We start from the raw sequence: 22,361 nt of genomic DNA on the forward strand, positions 1-22,361 counted from the left end.
AGTCTACTTTATCTGAAATAGGAATGGAAACCCCTGTTTATGCAATCCAATATGAGTGATATTTTATTTCCATCCTTTCACCTTCAGCCTGTGGATACCTTTGCCCATGAGGTGAGTCTCTTGAAAACAGTATATTATTGGGTCTTGCTTTTCAAGGTTGTATATTTTGTCTTCATTCTCTAAGGGTCTGTTTTCCAATTGGTCTAAACTGTTAATGATGCTTTCTATTGAGTTTATAATTTGGTTTACTTATTCCTTTATTTTGAAGAATTCTGTTTATTTTATTTTTTACAATCTCTCTTTATTGAAGTGGTCTTTCACTTCCTGTATGTTTTCTTTGATTTTATCCCTTACACTAACCTTTACCTAACATATCAGTTTAACTATATACAATCTGAACTCCTTCTTGAACACTTCTTCTATTGTGTTATAAGTGGCTTTTGTTGTTCAAGCATCTTCATTTGTTTGGGGTGCTTTATTCCCTTGTTTTTATTTTGATTTTTTTTTGGTAGTGTCTTTTCCCATCTAAAAGTATGGATATAAGACAGGATAAATTTTACCCTCTAGATATATAGTGTCCCTGAAGGTTTTTAGTGCTTTGCCTTTACTGGTAAGACCAAAATCAACAGCACCCAATGAACAAAATCTATAGCCTTAAACCTAATAGACACTAAGGTGTCTACTGTTTCTTGCATTGAATCACAATGATGAGTTTTAAAAATACCTATAGTATAAAAAGAATATTTGTTAAAATGATTTACCATTTCAAATGGTGGATGAGAGAACAGAGGTAGTGTAGTATGCACTATTTGTGAGGGAGGAAGAGAGAAGCCAGAAGTAAAAATTCACAGGAAATGTAGAAGAGGAGCTGACAGAGATTGGCTGTTAGTTGGAGAAAAGTTGGAAAGAAAATCCAAGAAAATAGACAAGAGAGAGGAAGAAGACAAACAAAGAGAAAAAAAATAAAGAAATAAGAATACAACAAAAAATGCAAAACACCAATCATATATCATTGTCTTCCACACACTGATGCATAAAAAACATCTTGTTCCAAATAAGGTAGAGAGATTAATGAATCAAAACATAAAACTAAATAAAATAAGTCTTGCTGGAAAGTTGAACTGTCTCTGTCAGTGTTTAAGAGTTTCTCAGCCCTGTCTCTGACATCTCTTGGGATCACCAAATCCAGATCAGCTCTTGCAAACCCAGTCTCTATTCCACCATTCTGAGCTTCAGATACCTCAGGATTGGCCATGCTGAAGTCACAAGATCTCAATGCTGTTCCTCCTTGCAGAGACCACTAGGGATACTCTTATGCAAAGGAGCAACCCCCAGATGCATCAGCAAGACAGTGGCCACCAGCATTCTCAGCAGGAAGACCCCAGGTTTCTCCAAAGCTTAGGCACTTCCACACTGAACCTGCTGGTCCCAGCTGGAGTCCCCAGACACAGGCTCTTGTGGTGGTAAACCTGTTGGCACCTAGGCACCAGGCCCTAGCTGGCGTCCCCAAAAGGGTGCATCCATGTGCAACCAAACCTGGAGTCTCCCCAGAACAGTCCTCTAGGCTGTGGTAGCATTAGTTGTGGTGGTTATTGGCAACAGGCAGCAGGTCAGCAGTAGCTGTGACTGCAGCGGGAGCTATGACTGAAGCTGTGGGGGCATTGTTTTCAGGTGATCTCTGGGGGTCAGAAGCAGTGTCAGCTTCAGTTGCATCCAGGACAGTGTTTTTTTTTTTTTTTTTTCCTGTGGCAGCAGCACCAAGTAAGAAGACCTCCAGGTGATCTCAGGCTAGCAGCCTCAGAAGCAGAGAGAGCAGCAATGATGGCAGTGGTGCAGGTGGCAGTTGATTGACAGGAGAGATCTCTTGTTCAGCAGCAGCAACCACAGAGGTAGTGTTGGAATTTCCATTTGAGGTAACCCAAGTTGTGCCCAGAGATCTCTGGGCATGGAAGCAGCATCTGCAGCAGGCTTCAGACCTCCATCTACTTATTTCATATCCTTTAGATATATACCCAGAATTTGTATTTGTAGCTTATATGGTAATTAATTTTTATAAACATTACACAGTGTACACATATGTCAAATTATCACATTGTTTGAATTGAATATCTAATACCTTTAGGTATTGATTAAATTTTTAAAGGTCATACATCTATTAGGGAATGTATGCCAAAAATAAAACTCAAGAAGTATCACTTCTTTCAGGTATGGAGCAAGTTTCCTATCTTTAATTTTATTCCAGGAAATGAAGAAACACAGTATTTAGTCATCTTTCTGGACTTTGCAAACAGTATGTTCAAGCTTTGGCAATACAGCTCATACTTCAGAGCATGAAAAACCTTAAAGATAGGTTCATAATTCAGAGCTTACTGCTTGGACCATTGGACCCAACACAAGAATGGTGATGGAAGTCTGCCTCTTAGATAAAGATGTCACAAATCCCAGACAAACTCTTCCAATCATTGAAAAGGAACATCTTCATAGATAAGCAATATTTTCCATTTGCAGAAGATGATGGAGGTAAATGTACTGCCATGCTATTTACACCCTGGCTTTACTATTGAGTCCTTTCCTGACTATGAAACACCAAATGGCGATATGCTTAACACTTTTCTTTAATAACCTAGTCATTATTGATATTACTTAGTCCTATGGTAAGGTGATTAAAGTTTCAAACAATTGTGATAGGAAAGAAATATATTCATTTGGGTTTGAGTAACATAAATTATAAGAACAGTTGTAATGCAATTCTCATGTATTACATGTGGAACAATGGTGCCTCCCTCTCATGTTTTTGTACAAAGCAGGGGAAAACTTGCATTACTTCACGAGAGACAAAAGTAACAGTCCTGGACCACAAAGGATTGAAGAAATGAATTAGCATCATTGCAAATGAATTTCTCCCATCATACAGCCTTACTTAGGGGAAACTGAAAAATAGTGACAGATAGAAATTGTTCCTACTGTCAGGTTTGTGAAGAGTTTGCAGAGATGTCCCCAAACAGACTTTTAGATTTTTTTCTCCCACATCCATCACTATTGCCAAATTCCTCATCCCATACCCCTATTATTCTTTCTTTCTTTTTTTTTAAATTTCACACAAGTGTTTTATTCAAAATAACTAGTGTTGTAAACAAACTTTGACCTATTTGGACACACACAGCCCTTAAGATTATTTTTGGCAGATAACAGTAACTGTGGAAAAGTTCGAGATGGGCGGGGGTTGTATGTGTCCCCTAGTTTGAATACAGGTTACACTACTAGCAAGTTTCAGATTAAATTTTGTCATGGATGTAGACATTTATTAAACGTGTAATTTTAAGTATTCACAAAACAGTTCATATCTTATTTTTCTAATCTTAGTAAATGTCTCATTATTGATGTATGTTGGATAAGGATATTGGAGACAACTTTGAATCTTTCCCACCTTCATATTGCAATTGCCTTATTCATCCTATTTTGACTCCACTTTCAAATCTAGTCAGTCATCCATTAATTTTTTTCTTGATCGTCTTTCACTTGGCTACTGCAAATGTATTCTAACTACTTCTTCTGCTTCTGTATCTAAATACTTTTTTTCTCTACAACAGAGCTGGAGTACTTAACAAAAAACAAGAAATGTGTGCAATAGTGTCACAACATCTATAGAAGATCATCCAAAGTCTTCTTTGTGACATAAATTCCTACATTTCCTGGAAAACTTTTTCAAGGAATCTCTAGATTATTTGCCTTTGATATTGTTTTTTTTTTTTTTCTGAGAGAGAGAGAGAGAGAGAGAGAGAGAGAGAGAGAGAGAGAGAGAATTTTTTAATATTTATTTTTCAGTTTTTCGGCGGACACAACATCTTTATTTTTATGTGGTTCTGAGGATCGAACCCAGTGCCCCGTGCATGCCAGGCGAGCACATTACCGCTTGGGCCACATCCCCAGCCCCTGCCTTTGATATTGTTTTACTCAATATTCCCTTCATTCTTTTAATTCTATTGGCTTTTCTTTAAAGATTTTTCAGAATGGTTTTCTTTCACCACCTCTCAGAAGTATCCATCATTTTTCCTTTCTTTTTTTTGGGGGGTATTAAAAATTTAACCCAGGAATGATGTACTACTCAGCTACATATCTAGTCTTATTTATTTATTTGTGGACAGAATCTCTCTAAGTTGCTTAGGGCCTTACTAAGTCCCTGAGTCTGGCCTTGAACTTGGGATCTTCTTTTCCCAGACTCCCCAAGTTGCTGGGATCACAGGCACTGGCTACTGAACCTAGCTTTTCTTTACCTCTTAATGGTGAATATTTCATACTTAACTTTGCCTCACAAAATTTGTTACTATAACTGTGTTATATAATAGTCTATGCTCACTTGTTTAATTTGCTTATCATGTTTCTTCTTCACTAAAGGATCAGCTTTCTTTTTTAAATTTTTATTTATTTTTTATTTATATATGACCAAGGAATGTATTACAATTCCTTTTACACATAAATAGCACAATTTTTCATATCTCTTTTTGTATACAAAGTATATTCACACCAATAAATGTCTTTATACCTGTACTTTGGATAATAATGATCATCACATTCCACTATAATTAATAACCCCATGTCCCTTCCCTTCACCTCTACCTCCTCTACTCTATCTAGAGTTTCTCTATTTCTCTCATGCTCCCTCTCCCTATCCCACTATGAATCAGACTCCTTATATCAAAGAAAATAATCAGCATTTGTTTTTTTGGAATTGACTAACTTCACTTAGCATTATTTTCTCTTACTCCATCCATTTACCTGCAAATGCCATATTTTTATTATCTTTTATTGCTGAGTGATATTTCATTGTGTATAAATGCCACATTTTTTTTATCCACCCATCTATTGAAGGATATCTAGGTTGGTTCCACAGTTTAGCTATTGTGAATTGTGCTGCTATAAACATTGATGAAATTCATCTGGAAAAATAAGAGACCCAGAATAGCTAAAGCAATCCTTAGCAGGAAGAGTGAAGCAGGTGGCATCACTATACCAAACCTTAAGCTATACTATGAGCAATAGGAACAAAAACCATATGGTATTGGCACTAAAACAGACTGGTAGACCAATGGTACAGATTAGAGGAAACAGAGACTAACCCACAAAACTAAAATTATTTTATATTAGACAAAGGTGCCAAGAACATGCATTGGAGAAAAGATAGCCTCTGCAACAAATGGTGCTTGGAAAACTGAAAATCCATATGCAACAGAATGAAATTAAACCCCTATCTCTCTCCATGCACAAAACTCAACTCAAAATTGATCAAGGACTTAGGAATAAAACCAGAGACCTTGCGTCTAATAGAAAAAAATGGAGGCCCTAATCCCCATCATGTGGGATTAGGCCCCAAGGTTCTTAATAAGACTCCCGTGGAGCAAGAATTAAAATCATGAATCAATAAATGGTGTAGACTCAAACTAAAAAGTTTCTTCCCAGCCAAAAAAAAAAATATATATATATATATATATACAATCTGTGAGGTGAATAGAGAGCCTACATCTTGGGAGCAAATCTTTACCCCTCATTCATCAGATAGAGCACTAATTTCTAGGATATATAAAGAACTCAAAAAGCTAAGCTCCAAAAAAACAAATAACCCAATCAATAAATGGACAAAGGACCTGAACAGACACTTCTCATAAGTTGATACACAATAAATCAACAAATGTATTAAAAAATGTTCGTCATCACTAGCAATTAGAGAAATGCAAATCAAAACCACTCAAATATTTCATCTCAATTGAGTCAGAATGGTAGCAATTCTGAAGACCAACAACAGTAAATGTTGGCGAGGATGTGGGGAAAAAGGTACACTCATACACTGCTGGTGGGACTACAAATCGGTGCAGCCAATATAGAAAGCAGTATGGAAATTTCTTGGAAAACTGTAAATGGAACCACCATTTTACCAGCTATTTCTCTGCTTGGTCTATACTCAAAGGATTTAAAAACAGCATACCACAGAAACAGTAACTGATCAGCTTTCTATGGTAAAAATTTCTCTCATATTTCACTGGTGTCTTGAGTGCCTCCAAAACCATTCAACACATAAGCAGCAATAATTTTCGAAAAATCACTAATGTTTTTGGTAAGGTTTATCATGATAACTTAATAATTTTCTAAAAATCACTAATGTTTTTTGGTAACGTTTATCATGAAGTTGTAAACCTACTATTCATTGCTCTGGCCTTAACTAGAGAGAAGACTGTTCTCCTGTTTCACAAAAGGGCTTTTGATGGCAATAATTAGAATGATCAGGGAGTCAAAAACAAATTATAAAGGTGGCTTGTAAAATAATTCAAATTTTTAAAATTTCTATTGTCTATCATAGCTATCTCAAGAAACTTATTCTAGGGGTAGCTAAACTTTATTAACTTGTAAACTCACAGAGTCTTACATGATGTCTGGTACAGTTAGTTGTCAAAAATGTATAATAAATGAAGAAATAAGTTCATGGTCAACAATTTGTGTTATACATTTCTTCTTGAATTCAATGTAGTGGTTTCATTTATGTTCCTTCCTTCAATGTCTACTATTGCATTAATGATAATCTAAATAATCTTGTTTCTTAGCAAACTAAACCTGTGAGAAACTTTTTTCTCATTTAAGTAAAAATAATTTTGTTTTTAGTTTGAAGATGATTTTATTGCTTTCCAATAGTTTTAAAATGAATTATCTTTGGAATTTCACTCACATTTAACAGAGTGATTTAACTCAATCACTCACACATTTTCTTGGAGAAAGAGTTATAGCTATAACTTCCAAATCTAAAATTAAGTCATCGTGTTTTTTTAATGGAAGACATATAACAGGAGAAGGGGACATTTTAAGAAATTCATAAAAACCTTATTTTAATTTGAGGGGTGAAAATGCAATATTTACTTCAAAGGTAAATTGTATTAAATTATATTAGACATTCTTCCACAATAAGAGAACAAGTTGCTGTCTGCAATGATATTGTAAAGTGTGTGGACTTCTGTCATCTTTGAAAATACATATATACTTTAAGAACTCAAATTTGTTAGCCCAATAATTAAATTAAACAAACTTATATCCACATCTTAATTAGCGCCTATATTTGAACTCTTCATAGCTAAATGAATTATATGTAAAATATTGAACTACCATTCAAATACAGTCATTCATGGGATTTCATGGTTAAGGTAAGTTTAAAGAGTTTAAGGGCTTAAAAAATCCAATACTTGTGACAATTCCTTCTAAGTGAAACAGTACTTGGTTAAACAGAAATATTTTCACTATCATATAGTCAGGGAGTAGGGAATAGCTAACAGATGGTACTAAGATTTCATTCTTGAATACCTTCTATTTATATGTTCTTTTTCACTTATGTTTTAGAGATTCATATATAATTTGTAATAATACCAATGTGAATTTTCATCTTTCAAAATTCTTACTTTTTTATCTTATACTTTAAACTAAAATATAATAAGGAGTTAATAAACGAGAAGATATATATGTTATTAAAATTTCAAAATAATAATCAATTTTTAAAGAGATTTCTTGAGGTATAATTTATATAAAATCACACTTATTTAAGGTATATGATTGTACAAGTTTGATATAGGTATATATGCATGAAATTATTAACACTGTTATGATAATGAATGTATTCATAATCCCAGAAATTTTTTGTATCTCTGTGTAATTAACCCTTTTACACAAACTTTTCTGTAAATACTGATCTACTTCTCATTGTTCATTAGTTTATATAACTTAGAATCCTATATAAATGGAAGCATATTGTATATACACTTTGTCTTACTTTTCCCCTTGCTATTATTTGATATTCCTCCATGTTATTATAAGGATCAACAATTCATTAGTTTTTTGTTTGTTTTTAGTTCTTTTTCATTATACATGTATATATGTACAGCCCATTTTGATAAAATTACACATGCATAGGATATATCCTATTCTGATTAGGACCCAAGTCTTGTAGTTTTTTTTCTTGATATGGCTCACTATATGGATTTTTTGCAAATTTTCTAATAGTATATTCAATCTTTTAATGGTCATTTAGCATTTTTGTTCTAAGAAAACTCTCATGAACTACTTTGTAGAAGTATTTATAGAAGTATTTCTTCTTTCTCCTTTTCCTCCTCCTCTTCCTCTTCCTCTTTCTCCTCATTCTTCACCCTCTTTCTTCCTCTCTTCCTTCTCCTCCTACTTCTTCATCTATCTTGGACAAATATCTCAGATTAGAGTGCCTGGATGTCTTGGGATGTATGTAGTTCATTTTTTTAAAGAAATTGACAGATTTTCAAAGTGATCTATTATAAAAGACTTTCTTCATATTCTTTCTAATGCTCAGTATGTTTATAATTTTATCCAACATGATAGGTATTTCTGTGTCTCATTGCGGTTTTAATATATGTTTCCCAAACAACCAAGGATATTTTACATCTTTTCATGTGCTTATTTCCTATCCACTTATCTTCTTTGGTAAAGTGTAGGACTATCTTGCCAGTTTTAATTATGTTGTTTTTTTTTCTTATTATCAAGTTTTGAGTAGACGTTGGAGAGTTTTAGAATATTCTAAATATTATTCCTCATATATACCAGTTTTTTTTATCACATGTACAATTTGCAAATATATTTTCCCAGGATTTGTTCTGTTTATTTACTTCATGTTTTTGAAGGTGTAGAGTTTAGTTTTAATTTTGATGAAGACAAATACATCAACACTTGGATTGCGCTCTTGGTATCATATGTTAGAAACACATCCCTAATACTTGATTACAAAAACACTCATATTTTCTTCTATATGATTTATAGTTGGAATTACAATGCCTTTGGAGTTCAATTTTATATATGATGTGAGGTACAAAAGGTATTATTTTGTTGTATATTGTTATCTGGTGAGCTCAGAAGAATTTATACAATAATAGTTGTTTAATAATTTGTCTTGTGAAACTGACACACATGCATAGATATAAGACATATATTTAGCTCGGTTCGGTAGCACACACCTGTACAATCCCAGTGGCTTGGAAAGCTGATGAAGGAGTATCACGAGTTCAAAGACAGTCTCAGCAAAAGTGAGGTGCTAAGAAACTCAGTGAGACCTTGTCTCTACATAAAATTGCAAAATAGGGCTGGGAATGTAGCACGGTGGCTGCGTGCCCCTAAGTTCAATCCCTGATGCCCCCAAAACCAAAATATATATTTAAAGAGTTTTATATACATATTCATAATTTAAAACACATCAATAAATTCTATATAGGTGCATATTTATGTGTATATATATGTGTGTGTATATATACACACACATATTATATATATACATTCATATATATGCATACATATATATACACATACATATATATATATATATAATATATATATATTCACAATAAATTATAAATGTTTTGGCCTATATTAGTTTTAAGATTGCCCAAATAAAATAGCCAACTAAATATTTCCAGTTTTATTATTTTTGGTCTTCAAAATATGATTGGTTTCTAAAGAATTAGCTATGTAGAAACTAAAGAGTAGATGGGTAGAAATACATTTTGAATTTTCATCGTAATGTCTGCAAATTTGAATTCTAAAAATTGAAATGAAGACTACTGCTTCTTAGATAGAAAATTCTCTCATTAAGTCATCCTTCTAAATAATTTTTAAGTAAATGAGGCCTGATATTAATGAAACTCATTGAAATAAATTTGCTGAATTTCTATATACATTTGATTCCCTGTATATAATTAGTGCCTTTTCAAATGATCACAATCAAGTAACACAATGGATATCAGAATTGTATATCCTGGAAAGAGCAGCCATTCACTGAACAATATCAATGGTTTTAGCAGACAGCCTTAGTCAACACTTTGCCTTGTCCCCAAAGAAGAGGTCATCAAGCAGAGATTAGAAAGAAGAGAGGTGAATGACTCCATAAGCATATTGGCATACCTGGTGCACAACCAAATGTCCATCAAACCCAGGTCATTGTGTGCATGCATGAAATAATTAATAAAGGGTTAATGGACAATGCAAACCTTTTTCAATGAGTCATTTCTAGTTCTGTTATACAGAGAGGAGTTCTCACAAAGAAATTGTAATGATTTTTAAAATTTAATTAAGATTCACTTTCACTGTCTTCAGTTAAAGACTATATTCTAAAAGAGAGAACCAAAAAGACCCTGCTCACTAACATCTGGCTTACAATTATGGTACTGTGACTCAACTCATGACATTATCTTATATTTGATTCAATTTTGCTGTAAAGCATTTAATATTAGATCTAATGCATTAGACTTGATGCCTCTATAAACCTAGAAAATTCTCAGGTACATTCATTCATTCAACTGTTTTTGTTCCTAATTAGTGATTTCAGTTAGTTTTATACAGGAATAAGCAAAACCATCAAAAAATGATAAATAAAAAGTTAAAGAGAAAAAATATTTATGGATTCTTCCTTATCCTCTTAGCTACATTAAAAGATTTAAGATATATAAGGAATAATTATAGCAAATTTTGATTTATTTATTATATGTAGACATAATATGACTACTAATACTAATATCAAAATGAGGGGAATGGACCTATATAGAAATACAATTTCTATAGTTTATTTGAATTAAAGTAACAAATCTGAAGTATATTCTAATAAGTTATGGTGTGTCTTGTTACTTTTACATCACCTACTAAGAAAAATAGTAAGAAATAATACTACAATGGATGTTGTATGAATTAAATTCAGTAATTTGTTTAATTTGCTTAGAAGGGTACCTGGAACATGAGAAGTTCTGTATTAGAATTGCCTATTATTAGTAGTTTTGACATTTCAGTCTTATGGGGTGAAAAATAATTTCCACTATAAAATTACTATGGTCTGAAAATGTAAACAAAGATTTGCTTTTTCAGAAATGTGTCTGGAAAAAGGGAAGATTGGTTGATTGTGAAAACTTATTCTTTTAGAGAATTATGGGCTACAAGGAAACATGAAGGAATTTGATGACAGAATATAAGTAATATTAAGGCAATACTCTTTCTTAACCATATGACAACAATTTTGAAGAATACTTGCTAGAAATTCTACTTGTTCTTATATAAAGTTGGGTTTAAATCTAAGAATAGATTTCTGAACTTACCATGAAATATTTGAAATTCTGTAACTCATTTCTATTTGCTTATTATTGAATAGTTTGTGTTGAAAATTTTTCTGTTGGAATTTTAGGCATACATGCTTATTATGTCTAATAATTTGAATTCTTTGATTTTCTACAGAGCTATAAGATTGGCCTTTTGGGGAATGTAAATTGTTCCCCTTATACACTTTATATCAGGTTCATTGAATCCAGAAAAAGTGCCATTTTTATGGGGAGGTATGTTTGTTTAACAGTCAGAGAAATGGTCTTTGTAAAAAATTATCAATAGAGGCTGGGGTTGTGGCTCAGTGGTAGAGAACTTGCCTACCATGTATGAGGCACTGTGTTTGACCCTTAGCATCACATATAAATAAGTGAATAAAATAAAGATCCATCAAAAACTAATATATACATAAATACACACACACACACATATATAAATTATCAATAAAAATAATAGAGATTACTCATATTTCTGATAACAATTGGTTAAATTAAACTTATCAAGGAAAATATTATTGATAGATTCTCTGCTAGACAATTTCCTATGGGATACTTCACTACCTTATTTTGAAGTGAATACTTTGTTGCATAATATTCATGATGGAAATATGGAAGTTCCCATTACTGTCTTAAGCTTATCCTGCCTTAGGAAGTTGTGATATTATTGTAATCATAGAGTGAAGAAAATGTGTCAAATTATCTAAATGTTGTTTTTTCTTCTCTGTTTTTCATAATGTTTTGCTTCAGCAATTTTTATACACTGTCCTGTAATATTTTCCTATTAGTGTACTGATGTGAAAAGAGAGTGAGTATACTAAGGATACTGTTCCTGTGTATTATAAAGTCAAAATTATTGAGTTAATGAAGCCTCCTTCAATTGTAACAACACTTAAAACATTTCCATAGCATTTTCTTATAAATATGGCCATAAATAAATTTTCATAGCACTGGTTTAAAAGACTGTGTATTACTGGTTCCATAATTAAATTTTAATTCATGGTTACTTCTTTTTTTAATTTTCAAAATGTTGCATTTTGAAAATAATTTAAATTTTAGAAACACTTCAAATTAGAGTATTTTTAAAGAAACATGGAGTATTTTAAAGAAACAATGATCATATGTCAATCTGTATATGCTTTTAATTTGCCTATATAACATATAGACAAAATGTTGACTTGAATAAAAGACATAAATATATATTTCTCAAAAGAAGAACAAATGGCTGGCAAAGTTTTCTAGAAACAAATATATTCAAATTAAAATGAGAACATGACATTTTAAAATGTTAGATTATTAGAATTTCTAGATAAATAATATACAATAATAGTTTTAATAACTTTGGTGAGAATATAAATTGGAGCAGCATTTCTAAAAATAATTTCATTTCTAAAAATAATTTCATTATTCTAAAAATAATTTCATAATTCATTTACAGTTATTAGAAACCTGAAAGAATATTCAAGTCATATGCATGGATCCTGGGAGCTTGTTCATAGAATCCAGTAAGGGAGGCTAACCTTTTTCATACTCTTAAGGAAAGAATGGTCATTCTCTTTAGCTTCCAAGGGAATGTCCTCAGAATTGGTGAGAGAATAAACACTCAGACCTCATCTCAGATGAAATCTGTAAATAGCATAGGAGATAGAAGCAACAACTAGATCATTCATGCTTTTTTGAGCTGTTCATTTTCCTCCTCAGAATCAGGTCCTAGAAAATAATCATATTATGCACTTACAGTTTTATTTTCAGAGATCTTTATTTCAATAAGAAATGTATAAGTTACTGTAATTTATAATAGGAGAAAAAAAAGTCCAAGAACAAAGTACCTGTATAAAGACATGATTTGGCGTGAACATACTTTTATATTCAAAGATATGAAAAATTGTGCTCTATATGTGTAACTAGAATTGTAATACACTATGCTGTTGTGTATTAAAAAAATAAAATCAATTTTTAAAAAAAATCAGCATACTATGGTAACACAGCCACATCAATGTTTATAGCAGCTCAATTCACAATAGCTAAATTGTAGAACCAGCCTAGATGTCCTTCAATAGATGATGGATAAAGACACTGTGGTATATACACAATGGAATATTATTCAGCATTAAAAGAGAATAAAATTATGTAATTTGTAGGCAAATGGATGGAGTTGGATAATATCATCCTAAGTGAAGTAAGCAAATCCCAAAACCCAAAGGCCCAATTCTCTCTGATAAGTGGATGCTGATCCATAATGCAGGGGGTGGTGAGCATGGGAAAAATGGAGGAACTTTGATGGGGCAAAGGGAAGGGAAGGAGATATGGGGGCAGAAAAGATGGTGGAATGAGATGGACATCATTAACCTAAATACATGTTTGATTACACAAATGGTGCAACTTTACATTGTGTACAGTCAGAGAAATGGAAAGTTGTGCTGCAAATGTGTATAATGAAACAAAATGCATTCTGCTATAATCTATACTTAATTTAAATACATTGATTTATTTAAAAACACATAGTCATATCAGAAAAATTCTAAAAAGCCTTAGGTCTACAATCCAGAGGTTAACATCATATGTATTATAGTTCTACTTATACATACTGTCATATTGTAAAGATCTTATGCTTTTAGCAATTCAATTTTATTCTTAACATTCTATTTTTGAAAAATGTATTTTAATAGATGATGCATACTAATATTGGTAGAAATTTGTTCATTAATGGTTACTTTCTAATTTTTTTTCTCTTGGTAAAGCCAGTGACTTCCATTAAGTGCTGTGACAGTGATGTGTTCTGAATGCATGTGTCATTATTTTAACTGGCAATGGCTTCACAATTGAGAAACCACCATGTTCAACAATCTAAAAAGTGTATTTCTTAATTTTATTTCACTTCAATTTGTTTTTTTCACATCAAAACTTTGATTAGCTTAATGGCAGTTGAATCTAACTGTCAGATCTTGTATAAAATGAGAGAAAAGCATATTGTATATTGTTTTTCTTTGAATTTTGTACTAAATTACAGTCACTTGGGACAATTTTAGGATTTATTTTAAATTCAAAGTTTAATTTTTATTCACATGAGAATGTATGAATATCATTATGAAATGCATCAATATTGGTAGCTATTCCCACCTGTGGCTCATTGGCTTCTGCCAAAAATGAATTGGTCTCTTTGAACAGGCCACCTGCAAGTAGATAATTGCAACAAAGACAATGGCCAGTCCTTGAGCGACTGTTTACCTGCCAGCAAACATACTTACTCTAAACAAAAAGAAGAACCATCTTCCAAAAAACATGTTCAGTGTCAATATTTTGATGATAGAATAAATTGATGAATATGCCCAGTATTTATACATGGCCAAGTGTATTCTTTCATACTTGAATGTGATCTTGTTGCAATCTTGACTATTAATGTTTTTAGTCCAGAGGTCATAATTTCACTTAGACAATTACTTTGAATATAGCTTTTAGTTCCAACTCTTATGTACAAGTATTTAGAAACATTTGGAGAATCCTTAAAATTATATATTTTTCTTCATGTTTTGTTCTTATTGCTAGTTTATTATTTTATTCACCCTCAACCGAGTACTAAAAACCTTTTCTTAAATAGGAGTAAAAATTTTCAGCATATTTTGTAAGGCCTTGCTTCATGATGATATGAATGAGGAAGTCTGGGTCAATAGTGAAGATTAGAGACAGGTAAGATTGTTACTTCGAATCAGCCACACTTGTGCTCAAGGTTTTATTCTCCTAAGTGAATTCCTCACTTCAGCTCCATACAATCATCAGGTGAACAAAAGGCAAGTAGCAAAGAGAATCATTTCCTCAGGAATTTTGCCAGATATCATTATGATTTAGTGTACCTGCTAATAGTTAAGAATAACAACAAAACAGAAATGAAAACATTCATTGAAAAACTGCTGACCTGTTGCTATTCTTGGTACTCATTGACTTTTAACCTAATTTACATACATTTGATTACCCCCTTAAAATTTTAGAGTTCCTATTATACTATATTGGAATTTTTTTTGTTTAATAAAAATATTGCTAGATAGCACTGTCAGTTAGAAAATTAGATTTAATTTCCCTTTGTGAGTAATTAGCTGTTAGCATCTCGGCTCTCCTTATGCATATAATTAACTTTTCTAATCAAATATAACTTCTTTGGTGTTGAAGATAATTCCACAAGCGTTGTCATCAAATATTACACTTCTTTTTCATGACAAACTTAAATTAAGTAAACTGTTTATTTACTTAAAAGATTTTTACATGAAAATGGGAAACACAGGAAAGATTGTAAAGTTTCTAATGCCAAGGTTTCTTTGTTTATCAAGGCATTTCACTTCTAATTTCTATTGTCAGTATGCTATTGAGACACTGAAATTACAATCAGGTATATGAAAATTTGGATGTGAACATGCACTTCACTGCTGGGTTCTGCTTTGTGTCTCTAGGTCACCCTGAGCATCATTTACATCAAAATGTTTCAACTCATTGTCTGGCCCACTGCCCATCATTCTGGGCTAGAATTCAGGGATTTATATATATAAGATATTAAAAGTAACTGTTAAGAAGTGAAAAAATTAGCTACATGTTTGATTTATTTACACATAATTTTTAAAAAGGTAATTAAATAATTGACTGAATTTATACATTTAATTTTTAGGGCATCATGATTTTTTAAACCAAAAAATCAATTAATGGTTACATCTGAATTGTCTATGTACTCACTTTAAATAGTAGTTGTTCAATTTGGATAGTAATAACTCCTCAATAATCTCAAAAAAATGCATCCTACCCTACATAATTGCTATATTTGATATTGGAAAATCAGTAAAAATTGAAACAGCTTAAAAATGATTGCCCTTTGAAGAAAAGCCAATCCTATTAATATTACATTTAGCTAAGAAAAATCATGGCTGTCTTAAATAACAATTTGAGAAGGGCAAAGATTATTACAACAAACTCAGATATTCTACAACCTCATTGAATAATTATAAATATTACAAGGTTCTTTTGTCAAGAGACTACTAGATTATGGTTGTAAACTATAAATACTGGTAAAGTAAAATATATTTTTAAAGAGCATCATCTGTCTTGCAGAATTTCTGGCTTTGCCTGAAGCAAATCATTACAAATATTTTGTCTTTAACATTGGGAAAAAAATTTCACTATATCTTTAGAAAAAGAAGAGGGAAAAATATGTGAACCACTCTGAAATATACATGAAAACATAAATTAACATATGCTCTAGTTTCCTTAGTATTACAATGGTTTCTTTTTTATCTTTCTTTTTTATTCTCTTTGAGACAAGTTTTCATTAAGTTGCCCAGTCTGGTCTCAAGCTCCAGATCCTCCATCATCAGGCATGCAATGTTTTACCCAATGTTAAATACCATTTAATTTATATTGTATTACTTATTTTCTAGCATTTCCATACAGATAAACTTAGATTATTTATAGATAATATCTTCTCAAAAATTAATAATATAAATGTTATTTAACTATAAAAAATCAAGTTTTCTGTGTATATTCAATGTTATGAGCATAAAAACATTTTTATGGACATGCATATCAAAATGTGAAAAAAAAAACAAAAAAAAAAACCCTTGTATTTCTCTTAAACTGACTTTTTTTGTTTGTTTTCACAGTGTTGATTATTTATTATGACAGATAATAAATTCTAGCCATATTACTTAGGAAATACAAAATCACTTAAACATTATTGTTAACATGCCACAAATAGTAAATTAAACCTTTCAACATACATTCAACTCTTATACTCTTCTCTAGAGGATATTCCAAAATATTTTAGATATTCAGACATGCCCCTTTTTATTCTCACAGACAATTCAGAATTGATTCTATGAGTGTGTGTGTGTATGTGTGTGTGTGTGTATGTGTGTAAAATTCATTCTAAACAAAATATAGTTCATTGTTTTTATTATTTTTTAGGAACAAATCTTTTTTATTCTTAGCCATTTCTATTTATTTCTATGATGTTTATTAATGTGTTATGATTATGCATAATATGGGGCTCATTTTGACATAATTATACTTTCATGGAATATAATTTGTTATTATTCTTTATAAAAAAGAAGTACAAACTAACTACAAATGATATAATTTCAAATTTTCTTTAAAACAAATATATCTAGATATTTGGCATACCATGTCTGAGATAAGACAAAATAAATCTGATTTTATATATGTAGTATTACAGTACAAATAGGAATGTTTGAGATTTACATTGGCTTTCTAACAAACACTTAACATAATCTATATATTATGTACATTATTAGGACGAATCTGGCTTCTCATAACAGTGAACTAATAAAATGAATTACATGAAAAATACATTTCTCATATCAAAAGGATACATTTGAGTAAAAACAAATAGGACTTTTATACTTATTTCGCTGTCACAAATAAATAAAAACAATACAAAGTTGAATGGCAATGCTCAATAAAAGTCAAAGCCCTTTAAAAAAATAATTGCAAGTATGTAGTACAACCAGTTAAATTATATAACTTGCTTAACCTAGTTTTATTTTTCTTTAGTCATTTACTGACAATGTTCATATTCTCCTAAGGCCAATTACAGGAATGAAGCATGGAATAGTATAAATTGTGATCTGTTTTTATAAATTGCATAATGATATATTCCCACATCCTTTGGCAATCATTTGAAGGTTCAGTGAAAGAACAGAGTAAAAATTGTGTATTTCAGCCATTGTTTCCTTTGTAGATTGAGCAAAATTATATACTGTGCTCTCAATTATTTAACCTAAAAAATGACCTTTAAATTTATCAAATAATCACTCAATAGCAAGCAAGTACTAGAAGTGCTGGGAGGTATTCAGTAGCATAAAATGGAAATTCTGACTTAGAGAAAATTATTATATCAATTGGAGATACACATAATATGAACAAAAATATTAAATTATCAAAGGCTTTGGGAAGTATTACAGTAAGAAAAATGAATGTCTTATTGATCAAATTGTATAAAAATGAAAATAAGGTAGTCTTTAAGATTCAAGAAATCACTTACATAAATTTTGAGTTTAGTTAAATTTCTAAAGATGAATGAAAGCAATTGATGGAGTAAGGGAAAGAGTGGCAAGCGTCCCAGAAACTGCAGTACAGAAGAAGCAAATTCAGGGAATCAGGTTTTATTTGAACATGCAGGTCTCCCAGGAAATGAGTGTCTTCTAGGACAGTGGTGATATGTACGTTGCTTCCAGAATAAGAATTAGAAAATGAGTTTTAATAGTTGCCTCTTGCTGGAATTGTGGCTCACACTTGTAATCTCAGCAGCTCAGGAGGCTGAGGCAGGAGGATCACAAGTTCAAAACCAGCCTTAGCAACTTAGAGACTCTGTCTCTAAATAAAAAAGAAGGGTTTGAGATGTAGCTCAGTGGTTGAGCACCTCTGGGTTCAATCCCTGGTACAAACAAACAAACAAACAAACACTGCCTCTATCAGGCAACTTTTGAGTTATGAGGATTTCTTCTAATTCTGAAAAGAAAGGTGAGAGTGATAGACTGTGTTTGGTGCCCCTGCTTGGAAAAATGAGCTTCTGGATCAGCAGGTGGAAAGAATTATCAAAGTAAACTTATGGCTAAACTAAGGAAGGAAATGGAATTGTCTTCAAGTAGCTGTTCTTTCCTTACTGAAAATTAGATCTTTCTTAAAATGTATTCCCTTCTCCACCCTCTCTCTTTCTCTTTCGTCCTTCACACATTCAAATATGTCAGTTCATATTTACCACATGATTTGTTAGAAAGAGATTCACTACTAATCAAAAGATAAACATAAATTTGGTGGGCTTTGGAATGCTTAGTAAGATTTATCAGATCATATTTACTGTACTAGTTAACTTTGTGGCACAGGTATTGAAATGAGTTTAATAATAGGTTTGCTTAGGGTATAAACTGAGGAGTGGGATAGCTGGTTCAAATGGTGGGTCCATTCCAAGTTTTTTGAGGAATCTCCATACTGTTTCCATAGTGTTTGCACCAATTTGCAGATCCACCAGCAATGTATAGAGTGTACCTTTCATCCTCTCTAACATTTACTGTTGCCTGCATTCTTGGTAACTGCCATTATGGCTAGAGTGAGATGAAATCTTAGTGAGTTTTGATTTGCATTTCTCTAATTTCTAGAGATGATGAACACTTTTCCATATATTTATTAATCAATTGTATTTCTTCTTCTCTGAAATGTCTGTTCATATCCTTAGCCTATTTGTTGATTGAGTTTTTTTTTTTTTTGGTGTTAAATCAGCATTCTACAATGATACAACCACATCAAAGTTTATAGCATCTCACTTCACAATAGCTAAACTATGGGACCAACCTAGGTGTCCTTCAATAGATGAATGGATAAAGAAAATGTGGTAAAAATATATATTCATGTGGTGTAATATTTTACTCAGATTTAAAGAAAAATGAAATTATGGCATTTTCTGGTAAATGAATGGAGTTGTAAAATATTTTACTAAGCAAAATAAGCCAATCCCCAAAAACAAAGTCCAAATATTTTCTCTAATATGTAGATACTAGTTCACAAAAAGTGGGGGTACACTAGAGAAGAATGGAGTTACCTTAGATTAGGTAGGGGGAAGTAAAGGGAGAGGAGGGGAGGGGAGAATTGTGGGAATAGGAAGGATTATAGAATGAAACAGACATTATTACTCTATGTATGATTGCATGACCAATGTAATTCTACAACATGTACACTGAGAAAAATGAGAAATTATATCCCATCTAAGGATGATATATCAAAGTGTATGAATGCATTCTACTGTCATGCATAACTAATTAAAACAAAACAAAACAATAAAAAATATAACAGGTTTGCCTTAAATTGTAGTCATTGGGCTTTTTATATTTCCCTGAGTGTTATCCATTTAACAGCTTGTGCATGCTGGACGCTGCTGCCTCAAATATGGAATAATAATTTTAACTATTATATTCTAGAATGGGCCTTCTTACACTATCAGCTCATTTAATCTTCATAATGATCTTATGATGTTTATTTTTAAAGTGAAGTCATTTATTCTCAGAGAGAGAAGAGTAACAAATTTCCCACACTAGGTTTCAAATTCATTGAGATATGAGTCTATGTAAATTTATCATTTTTCTGCTGGTCACTCTCACAAGGATGTTAATGTTGGCTGATTAAATGCATACAGAATGAGGAGTCTTAGGAAACTGTGCTAACCTAGAAAAGAGACAACATCATGTAAAATAATATCATACTTATATGGAACGAACTACGATTTAGGGTGTAGAATGTTCATGTAAAATGTAAGTAAAGATCTAGAAAAGGAGTAAAATTATAAAGTGATGAGTAGAGATCAGGCATCCCTGCTACACATCAGCAATTCCATGTATAACTACATCTTGAACTTGATTTTCACTCAGGAATATTTGTTTTTAATATTTTAAACTGTACTATGATGCTTCCTAATCAAAATATTAAATATTAGTAACAACAATTTTTTTGTTTAATTATTATCCATCAAAATACATTATGTATTTTTCTGTAATTTCCTATTCAGAATGGTAAGGACATGTCCTACTATCAAATTCATGCTCTCAATTTATTGTCCTTGTTTGCTTCTGCTGCACCCATTATCCAATCCACAGCCCTGTTTAATGCTGCAATCTGCTATCTTCTTGCTGTAAGAAAGCAAACATTTTTCAAATAAACTACAAAAGATTTTGGAATGGTAGCTATTTATATCTTCAGCATCTTTGTTTTCATGGCTAGCTAAACACTCTAAAGAATTTGCCAATCAGATTTTAGAAAAACATTTGTGCCACCCTTTTCATTAAGAGTTTCTAACAACTTTAGAAGTCTCTTTGGTTTTTTACAAAACTTGTGAACCATCACCCATTTCTATATTTTTGGGATGCAACACATTTTCTGGAATATTGCAAATACTCAGTGAACATTTTTTGAATAAAGGAAGATAATTATTGGGCATTTAATATAAATGAGATTAATACTGACATTAATAGTTGGAAATAGAGATAAGATATATAAAGATGGACAAAGGAATTAGCAAGAATAGATATTGAAAAAGTGCATTTGAATGATTGAAATAAGACTGAAACGTAGCATAGAAGTAACAATATCTGAGCAACAAATTTCACTAGTAAAGCTTTTCATTTGTGTTTATGGAGAAACAGAATGATAATGCTTTCTTTAGATTTAGGTTTTAAAAAAATATTGGAAGCTAGATCTTGAGAGAGAATGCAAAGGATATCCTGCAGAGAGAGAAGGGTTATCAGGGCTCAACAAAAGATAGTAGTACAAGACAATTAGAAGATAGTATAGCCTCTTTATGTTGAAGTCTCTTGGCATAGAGACCCCAATATTCACAAAAAGTTCCTCTTAATTGCAAGGATAAAACTTGAAAAAAATGCAGATATAGGTTAACAATAGGGAGTGCTTCTCTTAAACATTTTTTTTTTTATTTGAAGGAGGAGGAATTTTATTGACTCCTCAATTTTGTATTAGATCACTGTGTACCCTTTTCATACATCTTTTTGGATCCTCCTAATTATCTCTTTAAAAAAGACATTGCTATCTTTATATTTTGAATGAGGTAAAATATACCCAGAGAAGTAAATTTCTTAAGGCCTTTTACTACATAATATAATCCCAACACAATTCACTTAAACAGAACACACATTGGCTTCTTCCAGTATGCTGCATCTACTAAGAATGGAGCCTGTATATTTCTTTGGAGGTCTGTGTGCAAAGCAGGATTAGAGAGATTAGTGTGAAAGTTTAGGAGATTTTAATCATTGTTTAACATTTGGCTACTAAATACTGTTTTCTTGCAAATAATAAAAGGCTAAAAGGGTTGCTAGAATTTCAAAAGGACTATAGCTTTAAGGGGTCTCATACAAGTTGATGCAGGGGTTCTTGGATTCCACCTATCTATTAAAACTTCTTTCGATACTGGTCGAATTAACAAATTCAAGTTTACTCTGAAAACTTCAGCATATAATATTTAATATTTATGTTGCAATGTGATAATCAATTTTGAGTTAAAAAATTGGGAATGTGAAGATATTATGCTGAAAATTTAGGTATTGAGAACAAATTTTCCAGACAATTATACTATTTTCTCATTCAGTCATTCATCTTATAAAGGTGAAGTATAATAAAATTGGATTATCATTGATGACCTTGAAGGATGAAAGAATAAATATCACAAAATGATTC

This window comes from Urocitellus parryii, chromosome 1 (genome assembly GCF_045843805.1).
Source record: "Urocitellus parryii isolate mUroPar1 chromosome 1, mUroPar1.hap1, whole genome shotgun sequence".
Taxonomy (NCBI): Eukaryota; Metazoa; Chordata; class Mammalia; order Rodentia; family Sciuridae; genus Urocitellus; species Urocitellus parryii.